The sequence below is a fragment of the Narcine bancroftii genome, chromosome 6 (assembly GCF_036971445.1).
Source record: "Narcine bancroftii isolate sNarBan1 chromosome 6, sNarBan1.hap1, whole genome shotgun sequence".
NCBI classification, from domain to species: domain Eukaryota; kingdom Metazoa; phylum Chordata; class Chondrichthyes; order Torpediniformes; family Narcinidae; genus Narcine; species Narcine bancroftii.
The window spans coordinates 123,050,108-123,070,384 of NC_091474.1; the positions used below are offsets into that span (position 1 = coordinate 123,050,108).

Consider the following 20,277-nt stretch of genomic DNA (forward strand, 5'->3'; position numbering starts at 1 on the left):
GCATCACAGTGTGCTACAGTTCCTGCAGAGAAATAGATTGAAGGTCAATTCACAGGATGATAAGAGTGGCCGAGCGGATCACTGGAGTCTCCCTCTCCCTCATCATCCACCGGGATCATTGTCTGAAGAAAGTGGACACTATCGTTGAGGACCCTTACCATCCCGCACACAGAGTTTTTCAGCTGCACCCGTTGTGAAAATGATACAGGAGTATCACCAGTCTGAGAAACCACTTCTTCCCAGAGACTGATTAACCAAAGGAGCTGCTCACACTAACTATCCGAGACTTAAATATTTCAGATTTATTGTCAGAGTACATACATCACAACAACCCTGAGATTCTTTTTCTCCAGGCAGAGCAGTATTACCACTTATCGGTTGCGTGAAAAAAAAAACAGCATATTCATGTAAACAAATAAAGAACTGTGAACAGATAATGAATGTAAACAAATTGTACAATACAAAGAGAATTTTTAAAAATCAATAAAGTGCACAAGTCCTTAAGTGAGTCCCTGATTGAGTTTGTTGTTGAGGAGTCTGATAGTGGAGGGGTAGCAGCTGTTCCGGAACCAAGTGGTATGATTCTTGTGGCACCTATACTTCTTTCCTGATGCCAACAGCGAGAACAGAGTGTGTGCTGGGTGGTGTGGATCCTTGATGATTGCTGCTGCTTTCTGACAGCAGCGTTCCCTGTAGATGTACTCGATAGTGGGGAGAGTTTTGTCTGAGATGTCCACTACCTTATGGAGGACTTTACGCTCAGGGGTGTTAAACACATTTTTTTTTACATATGCATTGGTTATCTTGTGTGTGTACTGTTTGTATGCATGTTATGCCTGGTTGTGTGGCTTCAGGTTTTACAGAGAACCGGAAACACTATTTGGTCAGGTTATACTTATGCAATCAGATGATAGTAAACTCGAATTTACAAACATTTAGTCACGACTTCTCTTATGCTCTTTGTGCCATGAGAAAATAGAGCTAGGCACAATGATCTCTATTAAACATCCACTACTTTGCTGATGCATACGTACCTGCATATTCAATTCATTGATTTCAGGGTTTGGCATTAAACATTTTTATATTTCCACTACTGTGAAATGACAGAGGTCTTAATGGAACCACAGAACATTACAGCCCTTCATACCTTCTAGCCTTTGCCAAACTATAATTCTGCCTAGTCCAACTGACCTGCCCTCCAGACCCCTCCCATCCACGTACCTGTCCAAATTTTTCATAAATGTTAAAATTGAGCTTCACCACTCTATGTGAAGAAGTTCCCCCTCACGTTCCCCCTAAACTTTTCCTCTATCACCCTTAACCCATGTCCTCTGGTTTGTATCTCACCTACCCTCAGTGGAAAAAGCCTACTTTAATTTACTCAGTCTGTACCCCTCATAATTTTGTATACCTCAATGGCTCTAGTTAAATTACAGATCCTCCCTAATTAACTTTTAAATCATTGCCAGTAACTTGATATCTAGAAGTTTGAGAAGATTTGGATATACCGTGCAATACATTCTCGCTGTCATTTCCTTTGCCCCTAATCCTTCTACTGACTTATAGGAAAGTCCTGAAGCCATCACATCTCCCAACTAATCAACATCCGAGCTTGTCTGCCTTTTTACGAAGAGCTGGTTGGATGCTTAAAAACGTGACATTTTTCCTTCTTGTTTTAAATAGCCATTCATGCAGAGCAGTGTGAATGACATGAAATTTGACGCTGCAGTGCCCAACACACAGAGAGCCGAAAGCGGCTTGCGAGCCTACCCGAGGATGGAAGTAGCCAGGCCCCGAAGCGAGGGGACGTGACGAGAGAAGCGGGGCTGCGTGTCCAGCGGCCCGCCCCGGGAGGAGGCTTGGGCGCAGCAGTGCACTGGGTGGGTTGCAGCCGACAGAACCTGGCGAGGCGGCTCGCCGGTGCTTGCTCGCAGACCCGGCAAGGCCTGTGCGGCAGTCCTGCTCCCTTCTCCCCAGTCCATGCCTCACACAGCCTGGCTTCAACACTTTGGGTGGGGGGGGGGGGGGGGGGGGGAGAGAGAGAAAAAAAATCACTTACGTGTACCGATTGCGCTCCTTTTGTTTTTCAAAAGGCATCTAATCATCCGTCGTGAATATAGTTTTAATACAACAGCTGCAAATTTTAAAAATAAACCGCACATGAAGTAGGGGCTCCGCACCTCCAGTAGTGAAGCCCCTGCGCGCAGGCGCATTGCGGTACGCCTGCCCCCTGCTGCCCATACTGGCAAACAGCAGGCCCGCCCCGAGACTCAGTGATTGTTGTGAACACACCGAGATGCAAAGAGGATCTCAGCTGGTCGATTCAGCACCAAAAGGAGACAGTTATATTGCCGACGTTTGGGGCCGGAACCCTTCTACAAGGAAAAAAATCAGAATTCCAACATTGGCGAGGAATCCAGACCAACAAAAGGTGTTCATTGAATGTGATAAGGGACCACCAAATTGGGCCCCGCGCACGTGTTTGAGCCCAGGCCTTGAGCAGAGAACACTGTGACAGACTTTGTTTAAACTGCTAAGAAAATAACAATACTATAGGCCTTATAAACTGAGGGATTTGTCAGTGAACTCGTGAAGTTATTGCCCTTAATTGATCGTATTATCTCAGTGGAATATTTTTTAGGAAATAGGTCTTCGATTAAACTACTGGCGCTTGGCCTCCTTTGTCTCCCAGGCCAAAAATTCATGTTTCGTATTCATTTGACCCAATAAGATAGATGTATTCTGGAGCTGATGAAGCATCTCTTATTATTATCAAGATCAAATCAGGCTATAGGCTAATCAATAAGAGAAATTGTACTTTAATATGAGATTGAGATAACGTCATGTTAGCCTAGGACCTAGCCTATAGCCTAGGGTTAAGCAGTTAGCCTGAACGTAAATAGTCTAGGCCTAAGCGTAGAATTTCTGGCAATGTTAGCAATCATAGGTGGAATTGGTGAGGATATTCGGGTCTTGTAAAGATGAATAACTCCGAAGTTAGGTTAGTTTAAGTTGATCTTTACTAGGCTAGGTCACTGTGGGGGTTATAGCCTACATCTTTATGAGCTGGTTTACAAGGTTATTCAGTTATAGGGGCATTTACTGTACATCTTGAGGTTATTCATCTTTACAAGATCCAGATATTCTTAGCAAGGCTGCCTCTGTCATTGTTTCATAAGTTTGCAGTGGTTTGATTTAGTATCAAAATAGTACTAGGCTACTGTTACTAACTATGTTATTGCACTGCCAGAACTTAATATACCCTATTTCATGTTTTTGGTGATTTGGAGTAGGTGCAGTTTAGCTTGACCATGCGGAAATTGTTTTCTTCGGGGGCGAATTTCATCCATTACATGCATCAGTTTATCCACCGATTTTCTAGCCAAATATCTAATGACAAACTAGCGCTGACATTTGACTAGAAAATCAGCTAAAAAAACAGCAAAAGTGCGTCCCCCTCCCCACCCCCCCCCCCCCCCGTTCTGGAATGTAACCTAACTAACCTAACCTAACCAACCTAACCATTACCAAAAAAAGGCAATTCTTACCTTATTCGAAGTTGTCGTCATTCAACAAATCCAGAATCGGTTGTTTGTTTTGCTGTTCGGTGGCGTTCACAAGTTGAGAGTTGGGTGCATTGTTCCAAGGTCAGCAGCTGACGTTGGAACAACGTAAAGCTAACGAGCAAAATGACATTGGATTGACGTTAGTTTCTCACGTTGTACCAACGACGATGACAACATTGTTCCATTGTTGGAACAACGTAGACATGTTATTAGGGATGTCAAGTCCAATTTTATAACAAATTGCTAACGTCAAGTTTTTTTGTGTAATTTTAAGTCTAAACATTTTAAAATATACTTTTTACCTTTTTTTAAACCTTAAAAATGTAGCCCAGAGAATTAACAGCTTAAAATTTGTATGTAATTTTACATGGAAAGCACAAGCAGAGATAGAGACAGAGGCTGTAATCATTTAAGCGGCAACCAGAAACAAGCATTGGCCAAGGCTAAGGTAGCTGAAAATGAAAAACAGAGGTGCTATCACAAAATTCCTTGTCACTCCACCTTTGAAGCGCCCATGTATAGAGGATGAAGAAAACAAAAACAATTCAGAAAATGACAATACTGCCTTGAGGCCAATTACAATTGATGAATACAATGATGAAATTGATAACAAGTTAGAAAAGGATGATGCAGCTGTGAATCAAATTGAAGATGATCTCAATACACCAGAAGACAGTGCCAAAGCAGAAAGTTCACTTATAGCCGAAAAAGACCAAGCCCAAACATCACGCAATGATGGATCTTCCATGAGTACAGTTGTAATTAACATTTATGATGACCCAGCCAACTGGCCAGCATATATAAATCATAATGTAAGAGATTATTTAACAATGAAAGGTCCTCCTATTCCAGTGAACAACTTTCCACGAAATGAAAAGGGATTGTGTTTTTCAAAGTTTCACTGTAAGAGGAAACTTCCAAATGGGGAGTGTGTTGAAAGCCCTTGGATTATATACTCAGTCTGCTGATAGAATTTATTGCTTTTATTGTAATCTTTTTAGTAAGAACACAACCAGTGCATTATCAACAAGTGGATTCAACAACTGGTCTAATCTTCATACAAGGTTGTTTGAGCATGAAAATTCTAAAAACCATTTGGAAGCCACATGGAGTTTCTGGGAGTTACACCAAAGACTTTGTAGTGGACCCACTAATTGACGAAGAACATGAAATAATCGTCAATGAACATACAAAGCACTGGCAGCAAGTATTCAAAAGACTAGTAGCAATAGTGCAGTTTCTTGCTGAGAGAAATCTAGCATTTAGAGGAACAGAGGAAAAAGTTGGTAATGGAAACTTTTTAGGTCTTGGAAAGTTTGACCCTGTTCTTGAAGAACATTTGCGAAAAGTCAAAATTCATAATCACTATTTAGGAAAAGATACTCAAAATGAACTACTAGACATTATGGCTACAGCTGTTTTGAATGAGATACTGAAATGAGTAAAAGCAGCTAAGTACTATGCCATAATTTTAGACTGCACACCTGATATGAGACACCAAGGGCAAATGTCTCTAACGATCAGGTATGTGTCTGATGGTAACTTGGCTCCTTCAGGTGTTTATGAACATTTCAGAAAGCTTATGCAGGTTGAAAGTAGCGCAGGAGAAGATTTATAGAAAACACACTGAAGGAATTAAATTTAGAGGTGAAAGACATTCAAGGCCAAGGCTATGACAACAGTAGCAACATGAAAGATCACACATCTGGAGTACAAGCATGACTGTTGAAGGATAATTCAAGAGCTTTCTTTGTACCCTGTGCATGTCACAATTATAACCTTTTACTTGGAGATATAGCCAAGTGTTATCCAGATGCTATAACATTTTTTGGGATCTTGCAAAGGATCTACATATTGTTCTCTGCATCAACTAAGAGGTGGGCAGTTTTTAACAAACATGTACCCGGATTATCAGTGAAACCCTTGAGCAACACAAGATGGGAGTGTCGGATTGATAGTGTTAAAGCTATTCGTTATCAGGTTGGAGAAGTATATGATGCACTTGTGGAAATATCAGAGATAACAGATGAGCCCAAGGTAAAAGCAGAAGCTGAATCTTTACCAAACCAGCTAAAAGACTACAAATTTTTAGTTTCTTTGATATTTTGGCATGAAGTACTTTTTAAAGTTAACTATGTAAGCAAGGAACTACAAGGTGAAACAAAGGACATTGATGAAGGCATGGAGTCTTTTGAAAAACTATTATCATGACTAAGAATTTATAGAGACGGTGGTTTTAATGATGTCCTAATAGGCACAAATGAAGCTGTTGAATTACCATTGGAGTTTAGACAATTTCAAGAAAAAAAAACTACGTAGAAGGAAAAGAATGTTTTCATATGAGGTAAAAGATCAAGCTTTAGATGATCCAAAAGAAGCATACAGAGTTCAGTGCTTCAGCTTAGTGCTAAACAAAGCTATTCAATCTTTAGAGCCTAGATTTAAGCAGCTTAAAAGCCATGTAAAATTATTTGGATTTTTAAATAATTTTCAGCTTACAAAAGGCAGAAATAAGGAAACACACAGCAGACCTTGAAGCAGCTTTAACTGACACCATACTAAAACAGAGCACTGATGGAGGGGTAGTTACTGAAACAACTAAAGACGTGGATGGTTATCTGTTGGCCGAAGAACTTGAAGCTCTGAAAACTTTTCTTCCCTTCAGTGTCATTAAGCCTCAAGCTCTGTTTGAGTACCTGGTAGTAAACAATCGATTCATAGCATTTCCTAATGTTTTTATTGCTTTGAGGATTTACTTAACAATGCCCGTAACAGTCGCATCCGACGAAATAAGTTTTTCAAAACTAAAACTGATTCAAACATACTTATGGTCAACAATTTCACAAGAGAGACTAAACAATTTGGCGAAGCTATCTATAGAAAATGACATTACTAAAAGCATTGACTTTGAAATTATTTTGAAAGATTTGGCAAATAAAAAAGTCAAAAAAGTCTGTTTCTAAAAGACCTGCATAAATAGAATGTCTGTAATTGTCTTAACTTCTATTAAAAAATTAAAACTTTCATATTGTCTTTCAATATTTAGTATATCAAGCATTTAATGCTTTTTGGCTAAGACTGGCATACTACATGAAATATAAAACATCAATTTCAACTTTTATGGAGTAGAGGACCCGCTATCAATTTTCCAATTGGGCCCCGCAATTCCTAGCACCGGCCTTGATCATGTCTGTGCAAAAGGAGACAGGGAATGGAGTGACAACAGGAAAAAGGGAATGGTGGTGGGGGTTTAACAAAAGCCCAAGAAGTGGCTATGAATGCTATCTAGTTAGAAGATGAGGTGTTGTTCCTCCAATTTACGGATGGTCTCAGTTTGGCAGTGCCTGAGACCATGGACAAACATGTTAGCAAGGGAATGGGGTGGGAAACTGGGAGATCAACACTATTGGGGTGGGAGAGAGCTGAGCTGCTCAACAAAGCGATCTCCCAGTCTGCGTCCAGTCTCTCTGATATCAAGGAGACCACAGCGGGAGCAATGGATGCAGTAGATGATGCAGTAGTGAAATGTTGCTTCACTTGGAAAGACTGTTTGGGGCACCAGATGGTGCTGAGGGAGGACTGGGCACTCTCCAACCAGATGGCATTAATATTGACTTCTCTGGCTTTCGTTTAAAAAAAAAACCCAAACCCCTTCTTCCCCCATTGTCTCTCCATTCCTTGTCTCCTTTCGCACAGACAAGGGAAATTCTATCTAGTCCCTTATCACATCCAATTAACACCTTTTGTTGGTCTCAATTCCTCCCCCATTGAATTCTGAGACTTTCTGATATATCCTGCTTCTGCCTTTTCTGATTTTTCTTTGAAGAAGGGCTCAGGCCCGAAACGTGAGCAATGTTTCTTTGTTTCCTATAGATGCTGAATAGACCAGCTGAGTTCTTCCAGCAATTTGGTGTGTTAACCGCAGCAAGACTGGACAACTGACCAAGAGAGAAGGGTTATTTATTACAGAACATAGTGCACTCTGCACCAAAAACTGCTAGTCACCGACTGGCACTAACCTCCTCCTCCTCCCTCCCTTTCAAGGGGATTTCATCTCAATCAAGACACACGAGAGGCTGCAGATGCTGGAACCTGGAGCAAAAACAAAATGACATGGAGTTAGTCAGGAAAATAGAATAGTGGCTCAACCTTTATGTTGTTGAATAGAGGTGCATCCTTTAAGGGCTAAATATCCTCCTGCTCCCCTTTGCTAGATGAGGCACTATTTTGAAGAAGATGGGAAGTGATTCATAGAGTTCCAAGTAAACCTCAAACAGTAATACAGATTGTCTGTTATCACATTGTTATTTGAGGAAGATAACTGTGCATATTGGCTGTGCCAAGTACTTCAACAGCTGCGAAGATTTAGGATATCCATTTGTGAGGAGTGAAAGATGCTTTTTAAATACAAGCGGATGTTAGTTTGTTGACATACTGTGGTGATAAAACCACTGGACCGTCAGTGACTGCTTGTGTCTGTCCGCACTCCTTCACTGCCCACTGCAGAGAGCAACCCATTGTACCTGCAGGGAGGTATCCTGGGAGACTGGCTCCACTTACTCCCTGCCAATCACCAGCCCCACATAAAGGCTCACGCCACCCCTTGGGCTGGAGCAGAGCACACGGAGCCAAAAAGGATACAGAACCTTGTGTGCAAGTTTTAAGATAATTAAAGCATGTAGTACAGCCTTTCATTGTTTGTGCCTGTTTGTTCACACTGCAGCGCACCACAACCATGCAAAGCAGAAAAGTAGCATCAAAAAAAAAACTGAGATAATGTCTGGCTCACTCTCCTCCCTTTATCAAATCAATATATGCAGAGGATCAAGGGGCAATTGAGGAGCACATGGTCAGATATAAAGAGAGCTAGAAATTTGGGAATCATGAGGAACATAAATGAAGCACAAATAACAATAAAATACCAGAGAGTAACATCAAACCAACTTGGGGAAAAAAGATGTTCAAGCAGCACATAAATTGAGAAATTCTTTGGCTTGGCTTCGCGGACGAAGATTTATGGAGGGGGTAAAAGTCCACGTCAGCTGCAGGCTCGTTTGTGGCTGACAAGTCCGATGCGGGACAGGCAGACACGGTTGCAGCGGCTGCAGGGGAAAAATGGTTGGTTGGGGTTGGGTGTTGGGTTTTTCCTCCTTTGCCTTTTGTCAGTGAGGTGGGCTCTGCGGTCTTCTTCAAAGGAGGTTGCTGCCCGCCAAACTGTGAGGCGCCAAGATGCACGGTTTGAGGTGATATCAGCCCACTGGCGGTGGTCAATGTGGCAGGCACCAAGAGATTTCTTTAGGCAGTCCTTGTACCTTTTCTTTGGTGCACCTCTGTCACGGTGGCCAGTGGAGAGCTCGCCATATAACACGATCTTGGGAAGGCGATGGTCCTCCATTCTGGAGACGTGACCCACCCAGCGCAGCTGGATCTTCAGCAGCGTGGACTCGATGCTGTCGACCTCTGCCATCTCGAGTACTTTGACGTTAGGGATGAAAGCGCTCCAATGGATGTTGAGGATGGAGCGGAGACAACGCTGGTGGAAGCGTTCTAGGAGCCGTATGTGATGCCGGTAGAGGACCCATGATTCGGAGCCGAACAGGAGTGTGGGTATGACAACGGCTCTGTATACGCTTATCTTTGTGAGGTTTTTCAGTTGGTTGTTTTTCCAGACTCTTTTGTGCAGTCTTCCAAAGGCGCTATTTACCTTGGCGAGTCTGTTGTCTATCTCATTGTCGTTCCTTGCATCTGATGAAATGGTGCAGCTGAGATAGGTAAACTGGTTGACCGTTTTGAGTTTTGTGTGCCCGATGGAGATGTGGGGGGGCTGGTAGTCATGGTGGGGAGCTGGCTGACGGAGGACCTCAGTTTTCTTCAGGCTGACTTCCAGGCCAAACACTTTGGCAGTTTCCGCAAAGCAGGACGTCAAGCGCTGAAGAGCTGGCTCTGAATGGGCAACTAAAGCGGCATCGTCTGCAAAGTGTAGTTCACGGACAAGTTTCTCTTGTGTCTTGGTGTGAGCTTGCAGGCGCCTCAGATTGAAGAGACTGCTATCCGTGCGGTACCGGATGTAAACAGCGTCTTCATTGTTGGGGTCTTTCATGGCTTGGTTCAGCATCATGGTGAAGAAGATTGAAAAGAGGGTTGGTGCGAGAACACAGCCTTGCTTCACGCCATTGTTAATGGAGAAGGGTTCAGAGAGCTCATTGCTGTATCTGACCCGACCTTGTTGATTTTCGTGCAGTTGGATAATCATGTTGAGGAACTTTGGGGGCCATCCGATGCGCTCTAGTATTTGCCAAAGCCCTTTCCTGCTCACGGTGTCGAAGGCTTTGGTGAGGTCAACAAAGGTGATGTAGAGTCCTTTGTTTTGTTCTCTGCACTTTTCTTGGAGCTGTCTGAGGGCAAAGACCATGTCAGTAGTTCCTCTGTTTGCGCGAAAGCCGCACTGTGATTCTGGGAGAATATTCTCGGCGACACTAGGTATTATTCTATTAAGTAGAATCCTAGCGAAGATTTTGCCTGCAATGGAGAGCAGCGTGATTCCCCTGTAGTTTGAGCAGTCTGATTTCTCACCTTTGTTTTTGTACAGGGTGATTATGGTGGCATCACGAAGGTCCTGAGGTAGTTTTCCTTGGTCCCAACAAAGCTTGAAAAACTCATGGAGTTTGAGAAATTACAGATACATAAAATGGTATATATTAAGGAAAATTTGATAGAATAAGTATCAATGGTTTTTTAAAAAAAACAAAGTTGCAAATATAAGTATTCAGAATTTAATTACAAATCAGTCTGGTATGTATAATTTCAAAGAATATAGGGTTGAACATCAAGTCAAGTTTATTGCCATCTGATTGCACAAAAACAACCCAATGAAACAGCGTTCTCCGGTCCTCATGCAAAACATGCAGATGCACAACCAGATATAACATGCATACGGACAAACAATACATGTGCAGGTCAAGTATTCCATCTATAAAAAATAAATATCACTTTGTACAAATGACTTTCGGATGGTCAGTGTGGGCATTTCCTTTAGTCGTTCAGCATTCTCACTGTCCATGTGAAGAAGCTGTTCCTCAGCCTGGTGGTGCTAGCTCTGATACTCCCATATCCCTTCCCCAATGGGAGCAGCTGAAAGATGTGTGCAGAGTGGAAGGGGTCGTCAATTATTTTGTGCACCCTCTTCAGATAACCAGACAATGATCCCAATAAATCACATCAATTGGAGGGAGGGGGGAATCCTCTCTGCCACTCTTATGGTCCTGTGGATTGCCCACCAATCCATTTCTCTGCAGCAACCACACCACACTATGAAGCAGCCAGCCAGGACAGCTTCTATACTTCTATAAAAGAGGTGTGATTTTAGAATGCCTCGTGCCCTGAATAAACCTGTGAGATGGAAGTGACTCAAGTTGAGTGAACTCTTGCTAACTTAGTCAGTGTGGCATTGTCATACAGCACAGAAACAGGCCTGTCAGCCCACCATGTCCATGCTGGTCTTGTACCCACCTACAACTTGCCTTTCAACATCATACTATTAAGTTTGTGTCAAATTTTCCAAAATCAATCCAAACCACCCAAGTGCCTCTCGCTTCTCACCATGGCCCTCTAACATTGTCCTCAGTCTGTGCGCTGTCTTATTACCTTGCTCCTTGGCACATCTCCTGCTGCTGTGGCAATCACCCAGCTCGCCCTGCAGCCAATTATTGTTGCACAGTCATTAGGTCAGTGGTTTTCAACATTTTTTCCCTGAGGTCCCACTTTAATTTTTTTTGAATATTTTATTTTAAAATTTAAAAACCACAATTACATTAAATTTTAATAAATTCACACATAAAAATATGTAAATGTGGATAATATAACAAAACCCCACCGCCTACCTCCCTTTCCTCCCTTATAACTACCTCTAATAAAGTTATATATATAATTCAACTTTTCATCCATGGATCCAAGAATCGTCACCAGGATGAATCGAGAGCTGAAGTCTTCAAACCCATAATTTTCAAATATGGGCTCCATGCTTTCTTTAAAAATGATATTTATCAAGAGGAGTCACGTGATGGAGTAGTGGCCGGTCGAGAAAACCAGCCCTCTCCAGGAAAAAAGTTAGGAAAAAGCAAAGCATGGCAAAAATAGAATATAAGAAATAGAAGATAAAGATACACAGAAGAGAAAGAAGATGGCTTCCAAGAAGGAGAAAGTAAGAACAACTGGAAAAAAAAGTAAAAAAAAACTCACCAGAGAAGAAAGAAGAAGGCCTTACCTGCATGAAGGAACAGGACGCTGTGGTGACGAGGAGTGCCCGACCCTTGAGGTCAGTGCCTGCCCTGCGGAGCCAAACAAAAGTGCACAATTACGCAATCAAAGGAGAAAGAAAACACTGGCAGGAGGGGGGCTTAGCAGAGGAGTGGGCTGTCACAGAGTGAGCAGCTGAGGGATGCCCGACACCAGGGCTCTCAGCTGGAGGACAAGGGAGCGACGAAACAGACGTGAAAGATAGAGGGAAGACTGACAAGAAGATCAATGTTAGGAAACACAACAGACGAGCAGCCCAGGAGGGGAGGACCAGGAACAAGAGGCCCAGTAACAAGAGGCCTGACAAAGAGATACAAGCAGCTCATCAGGAAAAAAGAGACACAGACACAAAGAAGAGAAGACACCTTCTGTGTCTGTACCTGTGTTTAAAGAAAAAAGACCAAGATCTTCACAGAGAAATAGAAGGTAAAACTGATGGACAAAGAGAAATAAAAGGTAAAACTGATGGACAAAGAAAAATAAAAGGTAAAACTGGTGAACAGAATATAGATAAAGTATTTTTTGTAGAATGAATGAGATCAGTAAAGGAATGGTTATCATTAGGGTTTTGAACAGAAGATAAAATGCAAAGGTTAGAACTGGTAATGTCAGAAATAGAGAAAAGAGTAGAGAATGTGGAAGAGCAGGAAAGGGCTGCAGAAATGGAAGTGAATGACTTAAGAGAAAAATTGGAAGAAAATGACAAAAAAAAATTAAAGAGACCCAAGAGTTGTTATCTCAGAAAATTGATATGTTGGAAAATTATAGTAGGCGAACAACATAAAAATTCCAAAATTCCTGGGAACAACAGAAATGCAGGAAGAAATGGAAATAGAAAGGGCACACATAGCATTAGCTCCGAAACAACAGACATGCCAAAAACCAAGATCCATCTTAGTAAAATTTTTGAGATACACGACAAAAGAAAATATACTGGAACGGGCAAGGAATAAAATTGGAGAAGATAATAAACCATTGGAATACAAGGGTCAAAAAATATGTTTTTTACCCAGACTTAAGTTGTGAACTCTTAAAGAGGAGGAAGAAGTTTAATACAGCAAAATATATTTTATGGAAAAAAGGTTACAAATTCATATTAAGACATCCAGCCATGCTTAAAATATTTATACCCGGGGAGCAAAACAGACCGTTCTCGGATCCAGAGAAAGCGCAAGAATTCGCAGAATGTTTGCAGGACAGGGGAAGAGTTGAAGAGATGTAACAAGAATGAAGAACGGCGATAAAGTATATATAAAGATGTAAAAACAATGTATATGTAAAGAACTAAAGAGGGAGAAGGGAAGGAAAGGAGTAAGGGGGGGAAAAGAGAGCTTTGTTATACGTGTTAAAAAAATGTTTTCTGGAGAGGGCTGGGTAGAGGGGGAATAACCGTCACTGAAAAATCAGTTGATCCTACGAACAAGATCGCAATCTAAATGAAAAGGGGAGTTGTGGTTGCCTGGCAAGGGATATGGGGCAACTCAGAGTGGGGGGGGGGACTTTTGGGGTTAAGGTATTAGTGGATGTGGGAACTGTCTTAAATGTGCTGTCGTACATTAAGTGTAATAAGAGAAAACTAAGAGATGAAAATGGGGAAAAGGGGGATGGAGGTGGAAAAGAGGTGGAAAAGAGATGTATGCAAGATATAAGATGGCCAAACATTAATGGAATACATAACCAAATTAAAAGGAAGAGGCAACTAAATTTATTAAAGAAGGAAAAGATAGATATAGCATTTGTGCAGGAAACGAAACTGGGTAGGACACATAATGGCAGCATCCAATAATTCAAAAGCTAGAGGTGTAGCCATTCTAGTTAACATAAATGTTCCAATCAAAATAGAGGAGAAAATAATAGATCTGGCAGGGAGGTATGCTATGATAAAGTGTCAGATATACTCAGAATTTTGGAATTTGCTCAATATATATGCACCTAACGAGAAGGATCAAAAGTTTATGCAGGATATTTTTTTGAAGATTGCAGACACACAAGGAAATAAATTGATAGGAGGGGATTTTAACCTTAATTTGGACCCAATGTTGGATAAAACTGGACAAAAGACAAGTAAAAAGAATAAAGTAGCCAAATTTATGGTTAAATCAATCCAGGAAATGAAAATGAAAATATGTATTCCATTGGAAAAAATAACATACAATTTAAAAAATAAAATCACAATGTTTGAACAAATTTGGGAACCATACATGCCTATGACCTCCATCCCCTAAAATGAGAATGAAAATGATAAGAAGACAAAACGACTAGATTCAGTGTGTACTAAATAGATGACGCATTTTTCTTGTTTATTTTCCTTTGTGTGAAAATATTGTTTTATGGTTTTATTGTATTGGATATGTTGAATATTTATGGGTTTTGGAGGGGGTTAGGTAGAGGGGAGGGAGGGAAAAGGAAAAAAGGGGAGAAAAGACCACTATGTAAATTTAATGAGAAATGTTTGTACATATTTTGGTTGTTATGGTTCATAGTGTGAAAAATAAAAAAATATATATTTAAAAAAATTATCTCTGAAATTGTACGTTATCTTTTAAAGAGGAATACAAGATTTCATTTCAGTATGTCATCTTTGCATTCCCAAAACCAAATCAGATTTCCATGTAATAGCTAAACATTTCTTAGAAACAGCTAAAACTAAATGTAAAAATTCAATTTGATACATAGTCAATCTTAATTGTAAACTAATCATTTTAATATCTTCTAATAAAACAACATTGGATCAAATGGAAGTTTAACTATTAATACATTTTCTGAAAATAATTTAACTTGCATCCACTTTAATTTTTCAAAAAAACGTACACCCCACCTTTAGTGGAAAAAAAGTTAGATATTCAAATGAAGTTTTAATTAAATCATTTACTGAAGTGTATTTCAATGCAATTAAGGTTGGGAATACACTGCAACATATATTTCATATTCAACTACTACTTCAATATGTCAACCATCTCAAACACACATTCAACAATTGTCATAATTTCAGTGGGAACCTTGCCCCTGACACTGGCTGCAGATTTTTTTGATTTGAGGGACTAATTTTCTTAGTTTCAACCTTAAATCTCCATGTTTTGTAATTTCCAGTCAGTTTTTCTTAGCTTGTAGCAAATCACTAACAGCACTGAAGCCACATTCTACCAATAAGATGATGGAATATGTATCAATAGTTCCCTTGCTAAAATAGTCATGTTTGGGTATTTTTTTCAATCTTGCTAGACAGTCACATCATGGTTCCTTTCACTTTGAACAGATTTTTCACAGATTCATCATGTTGCAACTCAGATAACTCCTCTTGGTATTCCATTGGAACTTCAGATAAGTCCACCAACAATGGCTGAGTTAATGAAGAGGGAAAATCCATTGCCTTTAAATCACAAAATCTAACATTGAAGTTGGTAACCAACATTTTCAAATGGTCAACAATGACATGTGTAGCAGCATTGGTTACCTCACACTTATTCAACCAATAGAATTGACTGAAATTTCTTGCAGAAATATTCCTTTGGCATAAGTCTAGAAATGTCATGAATCCAAATATCTTTGTTTTTGCATCAACGAGAGTCATATTTGTTACTTGGAGTTGCTTGTTCAATGTACTTAGTTTCTCAAAAATGTCCGTCAAGTAACTCTCATAAGCTTTGCATTTATTATTAACAAGAGCTTTGATGCACGATCAATTATGCAAAGACTGAAGTTACTGGAACTGAAGGCTTTTATTAGCAAGAGATGAACAGAATCCCTTGTGTTGCTGGCTCTCCCTGACCCAAAATCAAACTGGGGGCAGGATTGTGGCATGACAGCATTTATGGGGGATAAAGGGGAAAAGTTAATGAGCAGGCCAGTGAGAGCAGGGTCAAACATAAAAGGTCACATCATTTACATATACAATAGTAGTTTCACCACACACTTCATTTCAGGTTTGTCCTTCAAAAACTTGCTGAGGATATCAAACAGTTCCATAAACCTTTTGAAGCAGTTTCCCTTTGACAACTACCTGTGAAGCAATAATCTCACATGTTCTGCATTTTTATCGACACAAAACTGCTTAAACAGATGTTCACATTTGGGATTAGCTTTGATGGCATAGATACACAATCTCAGAATGCACTATCTCATGAAGAACAGGGGAAACTTTCTCGGCAACTAAGTTTTCTCAGTGGATAACACAATGCACAACCAACATGCTTGGATTTTAATTTTAAACATCCTGTTTTTTTACCTATCGTAGCAAGTGCACCATTTGCAGCACAAGATGCAATGTTTCCTTTCGATATTTCATTTTCATCCAAATCATTTTTGAGCTTGCTGTAGATATCAACTGCAGTAGTGGTTGTTTCCAATGATTCACAAAATATCTCTTCTTGAAACTCTTCCTGATCAATATATCTCACATATGCAAATAACAGAGCCTCACTGTCCCATACAGTAAATTCAGCGCAAGCTCCCTGAAACAGATTAATCAATATTCTATGTCTTGGAATTGAAAAATGTAATAAAAGTAATGATCAAATCAAAGGAAAAATATTGACCCTAAAAAAAAAGAAAAAAAAAACACTAGCGCAGTTTCTGAAGTTTTTTGTCTCTGGAGTCCCTATTTTATTTCTGATTTTGGCATCCTCCTCAGGCTGGTACCTTGGGTGGACACCCCCGCCTCCCCCCTCATCAATACACTAGTGCACAAAGATACATAGAGATACAGGTCTCACTCACTGCTGGACTGAAAAAGTAAAAGGGTATGGATGGAGACATGGTGATTAAGACCATTTGGAATCCTCGTCGTCAATTAGATAATTTGGAATGGATAATAAGACCAGTCAGAAAAAATATATAATTATAAGGTTCACCAAGGATAATAGGAAAAGCAAAAACACGTTATGAAAATAAAAAGTACAAAGTAATTTTACTTGGAAGTTACCACAATTGTGTTGTCCTGACAGTGTTGCCAAGTCACAGCTTCCACATCAACATTACAAGTTTATTTTTTCAAACCAACTTTTTAATTATTTCCCAAAATATTCCTAATGCCCCACTAAAATATTCTTAACCCCCACCACGCCCCACCAAAATATTCCCACGCCCCACCGAATCGATGCATTAGGTAGTCAACCTGTTCATCCCTGGGTCACATTACATGGTTGGTCAGGTCACTACCCTTTTAGGTCCACGTGCTCCACACAACACTCTCACTTTCACGTCGGCTTGAACTGCACCCTGCCATCTTCCTTTCAGATCCACTTGAGGGTCACCCTCTTGGGTCTGCATCCTGTTTGCCAGAACCAATCAGAATCATGACGCTGCATCTCTCTTCTCCCCACCACCCGCTACATCTGAATACATCATCCTGCCCTCTCAGTCTGCTTGCACTTCACCCTCCCTGGTGCACTCTCTTGTCACCTTACGCCTTGATACATTTCTGTCCCCTGCCAATCACCCAGCTCTCCCTGCAACTAATCATTGTGTCACAGTCATTAGGTAAGTGCCTCTTCACACTGTTTATCCTTGGGTCAGGGATACAGAGTTGATCAAGCCAGCACCCTTTCAGGTCTGCTTGTGCTCCAACAACACTCTCACTGTTACATCCACATGAGCTACCATCTCACTTGCAGGTCCGCTTCATTTCCACTGTGCCATTTTCCTTTCAAGTCCACTTGAGGGTCACCATTCAGTGTCTACTCCCAGAAGGTTCAACGTTCCTTTTATTGTCCTATAATAATACAAAAAATGTAATAAACATTTGCCTGCTGCAAAGGAAAACAGAGTCACCATTACCAATGCCCAGTGCTCTGAATAATATGAGAAAGAGAATCAACAATCCTTTCAGAGACATTGAGTGTCTGTGGATTTGCCTCCAGTGCTCCCGCAGCCTTTGCAGCTTCACAGATGCTTGTTCAGTCCATTGGTAACCCAAGCTCTAGTGTGTCAAAAGGTACAGGAATCAAGGACGACCCAGGAACCAATGCTTTATGAGCCATGCACTGAACCATCAAGATTTCCAAACAATCAGAAAGCCAATGATTGGAATTTGACTCTATAGTAGTGCTGCATTTGTCTGGGCTCCCTCAGCCGGAAGGGTGTCGGGGCTTGATGTCCTTCATTATTAATGTTGGTTCCATGGACTGCTGGTACTCCACCTTTGGAAGGTCCCAGACTTCAAATGCAGTGCAAATTGCAGAAGTCCAGTACTCACTGATCCACATGGAATCCCGGGGCTGGAATTCCTCTGTTGAGTAGTTGTTTTTGTGATTTTGCATTGGTATACCACCCTCCCAGAACAGGGTAGGAATAGCAAGCACCAAGAGACAGCTCTACAAAGTAAAGGGAGGGAAGTTTAGGGGAGAATAAGAGGCAAATTTTCTTACACAGAGTTGTGGGTGCCTGGAATGCCTTGCCAGGGATGGTGGTGGAGTATGAAATATTAGAGGCATTTAAGACACTCTTAGATAGGCACATGGGTTGAAGAAAAATAGAGGGTTATAAGTTAGGAAGGGTTTAGAATTTTTTGGGATAGGAATATACGTTGGCACATTGAGGGCTGAAGGGCCTGTACTGTGCTGTTGTGTTCTTTGCTCTATGTTCAAGTTTCAGATCCAAGCCTCCCATATGATCAGGAAGCCTTCAGTGCACGAGGCCCTTCACGAGCCCTTTCATGCTCTCAGCAGCCTCTTGGATCCCAATTCAATTACCTGATTCCCACAAGCCAATCTCCAGCAGCCCACAGTTAGGTGTGAGTCCTTTGACCGCAAGATGCCTGCAGCCCACAAGCTGCGTGGGTCCTTCAGCTGCTGAGCGCCTTGATGGTCCACTGCCATGGTCACCTTTCTGTAGGGTCTTCTTTCAAGTTTCTCCTTAACCAATTGGAATCAATGCATCGTATCTTACTTCTCCCCTTCACCTGCAAGAACTGAGCCCAACATGCTTCACCTTGCCTTCTCAGTCTGTTTGTGCTACACCCTCACAGGTGCATTCTCGTCACCTTGCACCTCAACACATTTCACAGTCCCCAACTAATTTTTTTTATAAAAGTAAATTGTATTCACAATAAATGATTTGAAAAAGAAAACTGTTCAAAGTCTTTTCGCATCCTTAATATATCCATACATTTCCATCACTGTACATTGTTACATTTGTTCTCTATTTTCCACCTTGGCCTTCCTGCAACCAATTACATTTGCACAGTCATAAGGTAGATGCCCCTTCACACCATTCACCCTACATGGTCAGTGTTCCACCACCCTTTCAGGCTCGCTTGAACTCTGGGCAACACTCTCATTTTCATGTCCACTTGAGCTTCTCTTTGCCACCTTCCTTTCATGACCATTTGAGGGACGTCCTTCCGGATCTTAGACCTGTTTGCCAGAACCAGAACCAATCGGAATCATCACATCGCATCTCTCTTCTCCCTGCCGCCTGCTACATTTGTGCTCAACATGCACTGTCCTATTCTTTCAGTCTGCTCATGTCTATTGTCGTTTTGCTCCTCAAAACATAATAGCACAGGAAGGAAATGGAATTCAGTTTCAGGGGAGTAAATTTTGGATACCTCCCAGTACAAAGCATTAATGAATTTAAGAATAGTAGTTAAGTGTGGTAAACCACTGTTATGCTATGATTGGCTGCTGCTGGCTAGACATGCCTCCCAAGACTAATCCTACCAATAACCCTTTGTATGCTCCCCATTCCACTCTGCTTTGATCAGTCAATGAGGTTGATGGCTGTTCCAGTCTATAGATAATAAAAGCCTGTAAGTTTCACAACTTCTGTCTTTTGTGATTATTGATGGTACATTAATTTTATTAACTAAACTTTTTTCAAAAGCATGAACAGTACCTGAAATCTGAGTAGCTCAACTTCGACCCTTGATCACCAGATGCCCCGAACACATTTGAACTCTGGCTATGCTGTCTTGAAGACTTTCTGGCGGCAGCTGCAGATGTTATCACCACAGATGCTGACTGTGATTACACTTCTCACAAGTCAGACCTGAAATATTCCCGATGATCAGTGACGCCAGCTTGTACCCAGCAGCCATGGAGCTTCTGAAGGCCCAGTATAGCAAGAAAGTAAATGAGGTCTACATCAGGCACTGTAAAGATTAAAACCTTGTGTTTTTGATTCTTAGTTAATTTTGTGCCTATCCCTTTAAGAAAAAGTATTATTTGTAGTGTTACCATAGTGACTATGACATAATATATTGTAATATCTGAGATTAGTAGCTTGCATCTCATTCTTCGATGAACTATGAAGGAGACATGAGCTCGAAATAGTTTTATTTGAATTCATCTTATTTCTTTTTGTATATCTTTTTAAAGTTGAATATCTTTATATCTTTAAATATAGCCGAATGCTTTGTTTATTCATCATTATGAACATCTTAATGCGAATTTATGCAAAATATTTATCTGTTTTATCA

At 40.9% G+C, this 20,277-nt stretch overlaps 1 protein-coding gene and 1 long non-coding RNA gene across 8 annotated transcripts in view; one reads left to right on the forward strand and one right to left on the reverse strand.

Moving 5' to 3' along the window:
- extl3 (exostosin-like glycosyltransferase 3) overlaps positions 1–19,903 on the reverse strand; it is a 128,124-nt gene extending 108,221 nt beyond the window's left edge. For 4 of the 7 annotated variants that reach the window (XM_069885891.1, XM_069885892.1, XM_069885886.1 and 1 more), the window contains exon 1: positions 2,060–2,221. The gene's annotated coding sequence lies outside the window, so the exon portion shown is untranslated. Of the gene's footprint in view, positions 1–1,770; positions 1,981–2,059; positions 2,223–3,548; positions 3,678–7,585; positions 7,659–11,829; positions 11,894–19,694 lie in introns of those variants that run through there. The other 3 variants (XM_069885887.1, XM_069885889.1, XM_069885893.1) reach the window with 3 other exon arrangements.
- Positions 2,130–8,255, forward strand: LOC138736408 (uncharacterized). The gene is made up of 2 exons (XR_011340271.1): positions 2,130–2,431; positions 7,440–8,255. It is a non-coding gene; the product is annotated as an uncharacterized lncRNA (long non-coding RNA).
- Positions 19,904–20,277: the final 374 nt, after the last annotated feature.